The following is a 14001-nucleotide window of genomic DNA, read 5'->3' as shown; positions in this document are numbered from 1 at the left end:
CACACAGTGCCATGCGTATACAAACCAACAGACTATAGCTGAAACACAAAAGGAGAGATAATGTGTGTTAACAGAATATTGAATTGCAGAACCTGACATTCAAAACCAAGGTATGCTCCCTTTCATTCTAGCCTTCAAATCAGGAACTGATTTGCAGCTGGGATGTCAAGCGGATGCAATTACATACTGTGGAATACAAAACTACAGTAGTAGTAGGATCTGGTACTTGAGAATTGTGAGCCAAAAATACGACGCACCAACTTCCATTGGCAACAGCAGAAACTAGGAAATGGAAATATTAGGAGATATCTCTCATAGTACACCACTGCTCACTGCCATTAAATGGCATTAGGCTACATTCTGCATTTTGTCCTCGTTAAGGTAGAGATGAATAATGGGTTTTCTAAATAAGAAATAGCCATGAGATGGAGAAGAAAGGCGAGAGAGAGAGAGAGAGAGAGAGAGAGAGAGATAGAGAGAGGAGCTGGCCTGGGTACTGCTGTGTGCATTATGTTAAACACCACTTTAGTACAAGCAGGGCAGTGTCCCTCACAGAGATTGATGAGACATAAATTACACTGAAGTATGAGACAACATTTGGGTGCCATGGCTCAGGCACCCAGACAGCGGTAATAGTAACAAATCACTGCATGCTTATACCGAGGGTTGGTTCCATTGGTCAGAGAGCCCCCCCCCCCCCAACAAACAAAAACAAAAAGTAAATAAATACATATTAGGACAAAGAAATAAAACACGAAAGAAGAAATCATGGTCATGTTTAATTTCACACAGTCAGTACCTGTTACCTGTTACGGATGCAATATCATATTCTTATTTCACCTCCAGTATTTCCGTTATTTCCTGTATTTTCAGAGTAGAATCAATAAAGATCTATATCTATCTATCTATATGTATATGTCTGTCTATCATCCGTCCGTCCGTCCATCCTATCTCTCTATCCATCCATCCATTTTGTGTAAAGATCACCCATTAATGAGATGGCGTATAGTAGCCAACACAAAAATTAAAGGTAGTGTTAAAATAAGTGTTAAATAGCTCTATATTCTGATAGTACTCATTGCTATAGAGTGTTTGTTCAGTAAAAGGAGTCTCCTTGTCTATCCAGCTCTTTATTAAACACAAAATACATTTTCGTTTCAGTTTCAGTTTAATTTCCAATTTTATCCAATCAGAATAGAGAACTCAATCAGGATATAGATTAAACAAGTGAAATTTGAAGTGATGACACAAAGAAATGAGCAGAAAAAAATTGGAACTGGAACACTATAAAAATGAAGCTTAAAAATGGGTACTTTCTCCTGAATGGCTGAGATTTTGACACCTACCGAAAAATGTATTTTCTGTTTATTAAAGAGCTGGAGAGACGGGGAGACTCCTGTTACTGAACAAACACTCTATAGCAATGATTACTATCAGAATATAGTGATGTAACCTTTTAACAAAATACTTGACCAAAAAATATCACTTACCCTACCTTTAAGACTAAACATTTACTGCAGCTCTTTACCTACTATGTAGGCAAGGGTTATACTGAATAGGATTTTGTTCTGAGTCATCTTATTTTGCACACAGAGCTGTTTGTATAAAAGGATGCTGAAATGAAGGATGCTTTCCAGGACTATCCATGTTAACTCACAGAAAATTCTTAGTGTTAATTTATTGTGTAGACCATTACCTCTGCCATCTTTTACTGCACTGACAATCCAATGATAAAAATTGACACGTAGACAAAAAAAAAAGAAAAGAAATGGAAACATTTACAAAATAAAGTAATCATTTTCTGCATGGACACTCACCGTTTTAATCGATCAGTGCTGGAGTCTGCCTTCTCTGTGAAGTACAACTATCAGGCCAATGCAGGCTCCGGTCATGGCCACAAACAGGAAGATGAGGAACTTCTCCAGGGTGCTCAGGCTCCTGGAACAACAGGTGTTCTCCTTGATGCTCCATATCCATGGGCTTCATGTTGGCAAGACGTGTGCCAAAGTGAGGCTTGGCCAGCTTTCTTCAGACAACTTATTATGAAGATCAGAGCGAAGTGGAAGGTATACCTGAACTTTGACAGCATGGGATGTACTTTGAACTCACCTTAAAGATCATACTGGAAGATCTACATAGTAAACTCCTCAGTGTTCATTTAACTCAGTGTACAAACCAAAGGGTCCATGGTTACATTTGTACACTCTGAATTACAAATGGACTACAAATCCACCTACACATAGGTGCACATTGTTTGTGTTTGTGTTTGTGTTTGTGTGTGTGTGTGTGTGTGTGTGTGTGTGTGTGTGTGTGTGTGTGTGTGTGTGTGTGTGTGTGTGTGTGTGTGTGTGTGTGTGTGTGTGTGTGTGTGTGTGTGTGTGTGTGTGTGTGTGTGTGTGTGGGGGGGGGGGTTGCTGCATAACCTGGCATTGATAGCTTTGCGGTTAAGACTCCAACATGCCCCCCTTGTTGCCCTTGCATTGAATTCTACCAAAGCCCCCTTGTAGTTCTCCCGCTCAGCTTCGCTCCTCTGTGTCAATGAACAGAGAAGCACATTTCCCTTTTAAACAAGCCAGATCCATCATCACTACTCAACATCCTTGCTGGTCAGTGCTATTCAATTTGCTGCTTTGTGTTATAAGTTTGAAGATATATTTATTGGGACTCTAAATCATAATTTCCCTCCACAGGCTTACTAACATAACACAACTATTCACTCAAATCCCATTTTGAAACATGAATCATCTACACAGTATCCAAAGATTAATTGAATTAAATCAGGGTTTCCCAAATTGATTAAAATATCACCCATCACACCTGGACTGAATTAACACAGCTTGACTCCTGACGAATAAAGCATTAAGTGCTGGATTTCTTGATTAATGAGAAAAATAATTGAGGGAAGTGCAGGGAGATGTTTCACCTTAGCCCTCAAGCCCGTTTTAGTAGGCAATAAATTATGAATAGATGGTCCCCAAGATTGATGCCCAAAACAGCTGTAAACGTATCTTTCTCCAAGCCAAAATATTTTACCACTAATTTAAGTTGACTATGTTTTACACCATCTGTCCAAGTACTGTACTACATAAGAAAACCCCATCTGATAAGAAAGATTATAGAAGAAAAAGCAAATCAAGTGACAGCATGAATATACCCTGTCTGAAGAGCTCAGACTAGATAAATCATGCCATCTTTTGAAGGACATCTTAACCACCTTACGTCCCTATTCTGGGCACGTCATAATAGGCAAACATTATGAATATAGGCGAACATTCAGTGAAAATAGCAGACCTACAAGCTCACAATGTGTCGCATTGGGATGTGTAGTGAGATTGGAGATTGGCTATTTTCAACAAAGAGATTTGACCCCTGTCAATGAAGTACAGTATAAAGGGTTTAAGTGGTTTAAAACACACTTTAGTGTGATTCAGGTTGGTTCACCATTTCAATTGATTCCTATTTATTTCATCTGGCTCCTTCAGCCATTTTATTGCATAATTTTATTCAACTTACGGTAGCACTTGCTATGCATTTATTTTATTGTTTTTTAATAGCGCGATATGTAATATTATGGGGTCATCACCATCAAGCCACCACCCTCAATGTGATAATAGGCCATCAAGACAGAGCACAATACAGGTCATGGTTCTGCAACCACAATGTGTATACATTGGATTTTCAACTACCCTATAATTACTACTCTTATTTCAAACAATAACGTATATAGCCAATATAATCTCATGTGCTGTTGTCATATGATTTACAAACAGTCGGCACACTAGTACTGATTGGTTAAGAGGACGATAGCCATCTTACATTAACCTTAAGCAATCCAAACCAATGCCTTAACTTAAACTCCCTGCAATCCCAATTTGGGTGTTTAAACAGTTGATACAATATAACACAACATAAGATGTAGGTGGAAATGTATAAGCTAGTTCTACAAGATTAGAGTTAGACCAAACAAATATTTCTAATTACATTGACCTGCACAGTACCAAAATCACTGAATTACACAGTAATAATAATCCCATTCAGGGCTTTACGATTAATTAAATGATAGTCCATAGACCTATGAAATAACAATAACTCTAATAAACCCAATCTGTCACCTTTACACACACTGCTCCCTAGTACACACATGGATTAACTTCACCACCTCAAGTCCAAGGGCCGAAAGTTGGAAAGGCTCGCCAGGAAGACCAGTCTCACCATTCACACCGACACATACAAGCAACACATGCAGCTCTATAAAGACACCTTCAACTCCACCTGCTCTTCCAACTACTCTGGAATCCTCCAGGCAGTGGCAACCCCAGAATACTTTTCTCCACCATCAACAAACTCCTCAAACCCATGGACACCATCTCGCAGTCCTTCACTGTTCCCATAATTTTGTCACAACAAAATCAACAATATCCATAATCACCCTCGCCACGTTTAAAACCACTCTCAAAGCCACTCTCAAAGCCCACCTTTTCAGACTTGCATTCCCTACCTAGTTCAAATCCCCCTTTTTACTTTTTACATTTAAATGATTTAGTTTTGCTTAGTTTTTTTTACCACTTTAAGTTTTTTTCCTAATAACGTTGTTTTTATTTGTTTTGTTTTGTAAACCGACTTTGAGTATTCAGAAAAGCGCTATATAAATTCAAATTGCATGTATTATTATTATGAATTTATTTAAAAATATTTTTATTAAAAATATTTTTTTTTGGCGCTCGGGTGGCACAATGGTAAAATCCCTGCCCACCACCACGAAGGTTGTTGGTTTGAATCAGGGTTTGAATCCACCGTGGTGCATCTGGCTTTGTCGGGCGTCTATATGAACACAATTGGCCCGTGTTTGGGTGAGGGAAGCTGGGCGGGTTGGGTGATATTGGTCATTGGGGCGGCACCTGTCAGCCGGGAGTGTTGGGCGGGAGGAGTGGGACGTAGGCCCTACATCCTCCTGGTGGGGGCTCCTCACTGGCAGGTGAATGAGTCAGCCTCACCTTGTACTAGGGGTGTCACAAAATATCGCAGTAATAAATGGTTACGGTGTATGGCTATGCACTAGCGTACGGTGGGTTCTAACGTAGACCGGGCCAGACCCCCCCCCCCCCCCCCCCCCCCTGCCGGGGGGTCTGGGGGGGGGGGTTAGACTCTGGGGGGCGGGTGGGGGCTCGCGCAACGATGGCTGATAAGTGACAGTCTATTGAGAATTACTATCAGCGTTAATGCAAGCGAGAGAAACGTGAATAAAACACAATATGCAAGTATATTTGGGAAGCGGCTTAGTTTGGGTTGAGTTGCTGGCTCGTCGATAGCAGAGAGGTCTGTAGGCGCAACTGCGCCACTGGAATCCGGGGAGCAGGGAGCACTTATGGTGCTGCTGGCCGCGGAGATGGTTGCTGGTGGTGGCGGGTCTGGCGTTGTGGTGGGCGCTGTTGGTTGTGGCCCCACTGGCCCCCCACCAGCAGCCGCTGGTGCCTGGCAAGAGAACCGGTTTGACGGGGAAACCGTTTTTTAATGGCCACCCATTAACAATTCGGCCAACGGCAGCACTGGCTCTACTCACAACTACAAAGCTATAAAGGATTTTCATTTCTATTACTATTACATAAATAGCTTAGCTGAAAGGACGTAAACGGGGTTGACACACCGCACCACATGCCAACAGGATGAAATTAGCAGTGCTCCTCTCCAAAAGTTACACTATGCATACCGAGCACATATTTACCCAAAAGCCTGCATACTTTGCCTGCGCACATCACAGGATATGGACCAGCAGCAATATAATATAAATACAATTTAGCTGCTTGTCAACATTATTCATCTCTAAGTTATGTTGTGATCAACAATGAGCAAGAGCTAACTGGCTAACGTGAACAGACCTTTACTCGAGGCAGACAGCCAACCTTCGCATTCACGTGCAACAGCCCATAGGCTCATTCTTCTCTTACTGGATCCCATAGCTTGGAGGGACGATTGATCTGCAACTGGCTACTTCACTGTTAGGCTAACCAAGCCAGCTTTGGAAATGTAGTGCGTTTGTGTACCCGGAAGTTGAGACGCACTGTGATTGGCCAGTAGTCACTTTGAGTGGCAGTTGGGGCAAACACAGTCAGTGGGGCAGACGCAGTCCTCACCAATAATATTTACTATTCTGTCCCTATCGGTACATAACTCGGACGGCGCTGAGTCGACTAGCAGACCTTCGGCTGGTCGTCGCGGGCACTCGCGCCTGGAGGCGCTCGGGCGCGACTCCTCAGCCTCAAGGTCTGCTGAGTCGGCGCGCCTCCGTCATGGTCCAAAACTATACTTTATCGGCGAAAAAAAGTAGTCCGCGGATGACAGAAAAAGTTTCTCCCCAAGCGGGAGTCGAACCCAGACTCCCAGTGGTAGTGGGTTGGGGGTCTAATGATTAGCGAGGTGCGCCACTGAGGCCGGTGCCGATATTGGGTATTTTGGTTGTATTAGAATGTGACATCCTAACTCTTCTATTGTAGAAGAAAGAAGTCCCCGCCCGCGCCCCCGCCCAAAAGGGGATATACGCACTACACTTAGATAGCTGGCCCCAAGCCAGGATAGACTATGTCCTGGAGGGACTACTGCTCAATGATTGGATATGTGAAACTGGTTGACTAAAGGGCTTAACCGGCGGGGAGCAACACAACGACAGTGCTCTCGCTTGGATCAGTGGGAAACCTTGTGAATACACAGACAGACAACCACTCTGCGAGTAAACGGCAGGTGTTCAGCCTGAAAGCTGACCACAATCCAGCTCTTGTCGCGGGCGGGCGTATGCGTGAAACCAGCACGCGTGTGAGAAATACACAGGATCGCGCCCAATTGCCTTTCTGCCATTCTTTCAGATTGTGTGTCTCTCCCCACTAGTCGCCCGCCTCTCATTGAAAATGTATTACTAAGCGCGTCAATCGCTCCCCGTCTGAAAAGCCTTTAATACTGAAACTTCATCACTCAATGACTGACTCAGTTAGTCAGTGATATTCATGATCATGTCTGTAGAGCAGGCCTGCTGGTCCAGCCAAAAAAAGAAGGCTCTGACTTCAGAGTTAATGAGTTTCATAAGTTGGACTTTAATTTGTCTTTGACCCAATCTCTGTATAACTACTTTTCATCAGGATCAGTGCTTTGATTCGGTTGAGTTATTATATTAGCAGCTGATACAGCAATGCATCTGCAGTTAACGTTCACTGCTTGCTTAATACTTAACTTCTCTCTGAAGATAAGGATTAACTTTGCTTCCATTTTCTTTGCCTGGGAAAGAAAGGGGATGTTGTAATGAAAGCTGCTTATTGCTCTTTAGGGACGCAGAGGACTGGAGTTGAATTATTTCTTGAGAAGGCATAAAGCTTCGACTCAATGGCTGGAACCTTTCCCTCAACCTCAACACATTCTCAAAAGTTGTTGCTGAAGGTGGCCTTGCACTTTATGGCTTGCCGTTTAAAGTAATACATTAAGGCACTGTTAGGTGAACAGCTTTCTGGACTGTTACTTCGCTACAGGACACAATGTTGTCAACGCAATGGGAATAGTATCACAATAGAGTTGCTAATATCTACCAAATAACAGTACAGTAAAGTCTAGTACAGTACAGTACAGTACCTCGATAACAACAGTGCTTTATTAAAACCTGCATAAGCCTGGCTAATATTTAGCTTTAATGCATAATCATAGAGTATCTGCATACACTTTGTGAGTGTTGAAGTGGTGAATAAGTGTGTTTATAAATATTTGCAAGCGAGTGTGTGCACAGTATGTGTGTATAAATGTGTTGGATTGTTTGTGTCTCTCTGCATATATTGTGTGTGTGTGTGTGCGTGCGTGCGTGCGTGCGTGCGTGCGTGCGTGCGTGCGTGCGTGCGTGCGTGCGTGCGTGCGTGCGTGCGTGCGTATCACCTCTATCAGTGTTGGGTTTGTTTTGTATCTCGTCCTCACCAGGGGACCTATGATTTATGGGCGCATCTGTCAACCATAATAAAGCAGCCTCTAATGAAGCTAGGAAAGGTGACCTGTGTGTGTGTGTGTGTGTGTGTGTGTGTGTGTGTGTGTGTGTGTGTGTGTGTGTGTGTGTGTGTGGGTGGGTGGGTGTGTGTGTGTGTGTGTGTGTGTGTGTGTGTGTGTGTACGCGCGCAGCCGCACACACATGTATGTGCGCACACATGCGTGTGCACGTGTGTGTAAATGAGCTTGTTAAAGTGTGTGTGCATACACCTATATGTGCATCCACAATTTCTTGTGCATGCACGCCTGCAACAAAGCTTAGAGGAGGTATGCGTTGGAGAGAGGGAAGGCAATCAATGACAAGGTTTTTTAAATGCAGCATGATTACAAGCTATGTGTTGAAATGATGAGAGAGGGAGACAGAGAGAAAAAGAAAGAGAGAAATGAGACACGGATGTGTGCACCGTGAAAGAGTGCTGCAGGAGAGGGAAAGACATCTCAAGCACAACATGCTCTCACACATACTGTACATGGTATTTATACAGGCATTATAAACACGCACATAGAGTACAACACACACACACGCAGTCAAATTCTCCCGTGTTAATTTATCCATTTGTATCTCCGAGCGTGTATACAAATGTAACCAAAAGGACCCACAAGTTACATTTGTACACTCTCAGTTATATTAGCTAATACTATAAGGATTTTAATGTGTATGACCAGTCTAGCACTGCACCACAAACAAATGTAGGCCACTTATTCCAGTGGGAACGGCACAGCCACCAAGAGGAAGAGTCTTATCTGGCAGCTGATTCAATGTGAGGATGAATACGGGTGCTGGATGCATAGAAGGGAAATTCACCACTTTAGTCTTTAATCACCTGGTACTTGTTACTGGCTTGTGGTGTCCCATTAATATCATATCAGCAAAGACAAAGGCATCAGTGGGGAGAGACCATGGAAACAAACCAGGTCTTGAAAGAAAAATGTGGGAATGGAAGGGGGGTCAGAACATGAAGAGAAATGGATTACAATAAGGTATAGCAAATCAAGGAAAAGATAACAAAAGAGCATGCGAACACAAGGCAAAGGGGGGAATGGACAAAAGAGAGGAAAATGGAACAACAACATGAAAATGGAGATAGTCAAAGACAGGAGAAATGAAAGATATCTGAAGTATGAGACATATTTCATCCTTTCAACCAGCAGTGAAATCAGCAGGGAGGGTTTCTGGAGCCAGACTATTGCAGCAAACATGATCATCAGCTCTTACAAGTCCTTAAAAATCCACTCCACAATCTCAAAACATGATTTGTAAAATAATTTACGCTCACTCACAGGGTAAAAGTGACATCTAATGTACAGCAAATGATCTGTGAGGGGAATTATGGTGATGGTTGTGAGAGGTGGTGATGGTGGCTGCTCTCCAACCAGTGCCTGCATGGCTCTTCCTATATGTAGGATTGCATATGAGCTGATTATAGAAGCTGGTGCGATGTTTATAGAGCTACATGTGTCACTATTTAAGCAGGTCTTAAAACATGTACAGTAGAAGAGAGCAACTAAAATGCTGTGCAAGTGGGACTTCTGTTATCGTTTGGAAACAGTGAACACCAATGTTGGATGTCCCCTGGAAGCATTCAAGGAAGCTGTAATTAATGTACACCCAGATCCACAGGTCCATTAACTGACTCTCTAATGAGGGTAAACATTAAGAGTGGTAGAATCTTATGAGGATAACAACTGCACGGTCAAAATGATTAAAGAATAAAAAATCCAGTTGAGTATGATTTGATATGTCAAAGGGGGTCTGAACGTTTGAAATGTGAGATGATAATTACAGATAATTACCGCCCGTATTAAACACCTTGCATGTGGTTTACTTAAATTTCACATCAAACTATTCTCTGTCTCTGAGATAAAATGCAATGTAACGGTTGTATTTAGTAATTGAGAAGAAACAAATAGGGGCCAGATTTTTTTTCTGCCTCTCAGTAACCTAGGAAAAGACAAACAAGTAGGCCTACATACTGCACATTAACCAAACCAGCCAAATGACCTGAATCTCAGCTACAACAAGTGCTGATGTAGCTGCTTTTCAATACAGGCCTATGCTATTTCTGTTTGCTGTGAATACTCTACGCATTGCACCACTGTTCTCCACCACCCCCCCCACCCCCCACCCCCCTAAAGCCCAGTTGCTCTTCCACAGTACCTGTGCCATTAGTTTAAATGCCTCAGCTCATGTCAGGGGAACCCCTGGGGCCAATGTTCATATATACTCGCAGCAACCTGGGGGCTCCAGCATCCTGTCCACGGTGCTCAGACTGTTTCAGCCTTAGCACCTGACAAAGCCATGGATGGGTGTTTCCTTGTTAGCTAAAAGCCCTTGGGGGAGAATTATCATCTTGGAGCTCATGCTGGGAACAGTGAAATGAAACTGTAGCCTAATACAGTTAACATTTGAAGATGAGCCCGCTGTTCTCAGTGTTTCAATGGTATATTTATTATGTGCAGCGTAGCAAAAAGGATTAAATAGAAAGGAAAATGCAATTTATCATGTAATTAATCATTAGTTAAATGTTGAAAACTACAGCAAAATTACGTGATGGAGTTGAACAGGAAACATTTAGTACTTGTACCACGTTTGTAGACACCAAATAGCAAACTATTAAAAACAAAAAGTATTATAAAAGCATTAAGCATTTATAATAGCATTATTTTTTAAGGGAATATATGAGCAGGAAATCCCTCTCCTTCCCCGTTTTTTATATAAGAGGAGAGATGTGTAACTACAGTGTAATCACATTCCATCTCAGAGTCACACACCAGAGTGCAGTTATTATAGACAGTACTGGCATGTGCTCATTAAAATCACCATAGGAGAGCATGGGGTGTACTTGTGGAGACTGAGAGGAAAGGGATATGGCATACAGATGGACCAGTGTCCTCCTGGTAGCCATCGCAGTGGGTGGTATTTGCTTGTGTGTCTCCGAAAGCCATGGCATTTCCATATGCCGACCCCCCTGTGCCACATCTAATCTGCACCACCAAATGGGAACCAGTACCTAACGACATAGGGGGTGAGGGGATATCAAATATTGAAACGCTGCTAATTAAAGCTGGGATCAGAAAGTCAGAATTAAGGAAGAGGATAAAGGGAGTGTAGTGATGGGCAGAGCAAAGCAGGGTAAAGGGCAAAGAGAAACCAAGAGGGCAGGAGAAGGAGGTGGAGGCGGATGAGTACGAGTAAGAGGTGAAGGAAGAGGAGGAGAAAAAGGAGGAGGCATAGGCGAGGATGTTTTGTACAACCCTCAGCCCAGCACAAGATCTGCCAAATTCAATAAATCGTCGGTGGCCCGTGGCCGTGACTGATACATTTAGGGAGTGGCACCCCTTCGGTCAGTCACTGCACTGATTGCCTACTAGCTGGGCAAGGGAGTGTCTCTATTCAATACCTTGAATAGCAAGATGTAACCACATGTGAATGGGGTAGGGAAGAAGGATGGCTACTTGACAAAGAACAGCATCACCCTGACATAGAGAGCCACTGTCCTGAAACTATTCGAGTGGGGCTTGGATGCGAGCAAAGATCTGAGAAGATTGAATAGCTATGAACACGTTTTTCGCTATCACTCAAAGTGGTGGGGTACTTTGTTTCAATCTAAGAGATAATGCAAAACTAAACACTGAATGCATGAGGATGGAATAGAAGTTTATCAGGCCAAGTGGCAGAAAAGTGTGGTGTTAGAATTTAATTTAAATTTAATTTAATTAAAGCATACAGTTAATTTAAGAGTATCCATTAAGTCTAGTGCATTGTCAAGGCCCCGTACGTTGTTCTTTATTACTACATTGTTCAGTGGAACAGGGTGCTCTTGGCTTTACTGCTGGTATGGCTCTATATTGATTTTTATATGATTTAGTTTTACTGGTATGTGTTCCTGTTGTCTCCTGACAATGTGAGCACATTGTTTATGTTTTCTTTGTCTCATACCTGTCCTAATGCTGCTACCTTTGAGCTGTGATCTATGTAGTAAAGGTGATCCACAAATAAAGATTTACTATTATATTGTTATAGTAATAATATATTATTATTATAAAAATGCTAGGTCTGGTTCATGGCTGTTTTAGTACACCTTGCAGAGCAAATCAAGAGAGCTTCTCTTTTCTTTCTTATCATATGACGTAAATGACACGATTGGTAAATAAAAACAGTAGTCAACAGGAATCAGTGTTACACTGTTTAGAACACAATTCACTCAAAGAGAGTACATATTCTCTATCCAACATTTGGCTGAAACTAGTCTTCTGTTAGACAACGTCTGATAAGCATTGTGAGAGAGGGAGTAATTTAAATGTTTTATTACTCGAAATACGTGGCCTCAACTCTGGCCCTGAGGATCCAGATTACTTCATTGTATCAATCTAAATTTAGACCTGGAATACAGGGGAAATGCAATTAACTGGACCAAACACTAGTGCTACAGTAGTTGTCTAGCTGAATTATTCTGGATTGCAGTGGTCTAGTTCCAGGACTGGAGTAATGAGTCTCTGCTCTAAATGATGATGTCCAGTAATAACTTCAAATTGGAATCAGGTAGAACTGGCATAGAAGAACATGTTCTTGTCTGTTAGAGCCTTCAAGATGCACACATGGAGTATTAGCAACTTAACCTGATGACTTTGTCCCCGAGGCACAGGGGTCTACACTCCTGTTTTCTCTCTACACTAAATTCACAGAAAATAGCCACGCTTGTAGATAGGCTTTTTACAGATGTTTGCCTATTTTCACTGAATGTTCACCTATTATGACATGCCCAGAGTCAGCTAGAGTTCATGTGGTTACATTCTAGACAACCATACTCATCACTGTTGCATCTGCATACATGTTGTGATTGTTCCTGCATGCTTTATCTCAAAAAGCTGAGGTGTTGTCTGACTGCTGTCTGCACAATTTCCGCCAAATCTCCCAGACCGGATCTGATCAAGAAAATATGCTAGAGAAATATTACGGCATACATACATACATTTCATTTCCTTCTGTTGTTAATTGCCGATTTCACCACAACAGTCCCTATAATAACAATGGATGAGTAACAATGAAGTTAATTACTTGAACTGTAGCATCCATATTCAGGGCATGTCATATCAAACCTCCGGCGAAAATAGGTGAACATTCGGTGAAAATAGGGGATCTATAAGCTGAGCCTGTAGATCAGCTGTTTTCACTGAATAGATTTAGTGTAGAGTGAAAAAAGGAGGGGACCAAGTATAGACCCCATGGGCGAACCTCGGCCAACAAAGTATATACAGTAGGGGCTAAATTAATAAAATAAATTAAGAAAAGCCAACATACTGTACCATATAACTAACTTTCACCATCAATTTCACTCCTATACAGGATGGCCGTGTGCACTGCTGTTTGCACAAAAGCACATCAACAAATCCCATTTGAGAAGCCACCAGCACTCATCCAAACAAACACAACAACTTCATCGTTGTCACTTACTGTGCCTTTGACCAAGGTCCCTAATTGTTTCTCACAATCTTTGCATACTTGGGAATAATCGTTTTAAGACACCCATTTGCTCCAGACAAATGATACCAGTATGTTATGCAGCCTGTGTTTCCTGTTTTTGCCAGTTTGTCATTATGCTGTATGAAAAAGTTTCTAGACCAGTTCAACATCCAAGTAATTTTATCCACTTAGTCCTTCTCTTTCGATGTATATTTATAAAAAAAAATCTAAATTCCTCCAGTGTCAAATCACAACTGTGACACCTGCTTTAAATCACGGACAGTGAATTGAGGATAAAAGATGTATGGAGATCAACCTTGCATTTTATGTTATTTAATAAGAAAAAACAAGAACAGAGATTAAACAGGGAGCTTATATGCAGAGTCCCATTTTTGCACATCATAATAGAAATGAACAAGGTAAGACTTTCTTTATCAGCACGAAAATGAAAAATAATCCATTGAAAACGAATCTGAAAAAATTAAGAAAAATCAATATTGCAATAATATAAATAAAAGGCCCCCAAT

This window comes from Gymnoscopelus microlampas (assembly GCF_963454915.1).
Source record: "Gymnoscopelus microlampas genome assembly, chromosome: 2".
Classification (NCBI taxonomy): domain Eukaryota; kingdom Metazoa; phylum Chordata; class Actinopteri; order Myctophiformes; family Myctophidae; genus Gymnoscopelus; species Gymnoscopelus microlampas.
The sequence above is the reverse complement of the archived record's forward strand: the minus strand, read 5'-3'. Positions refer to the sequence as shown.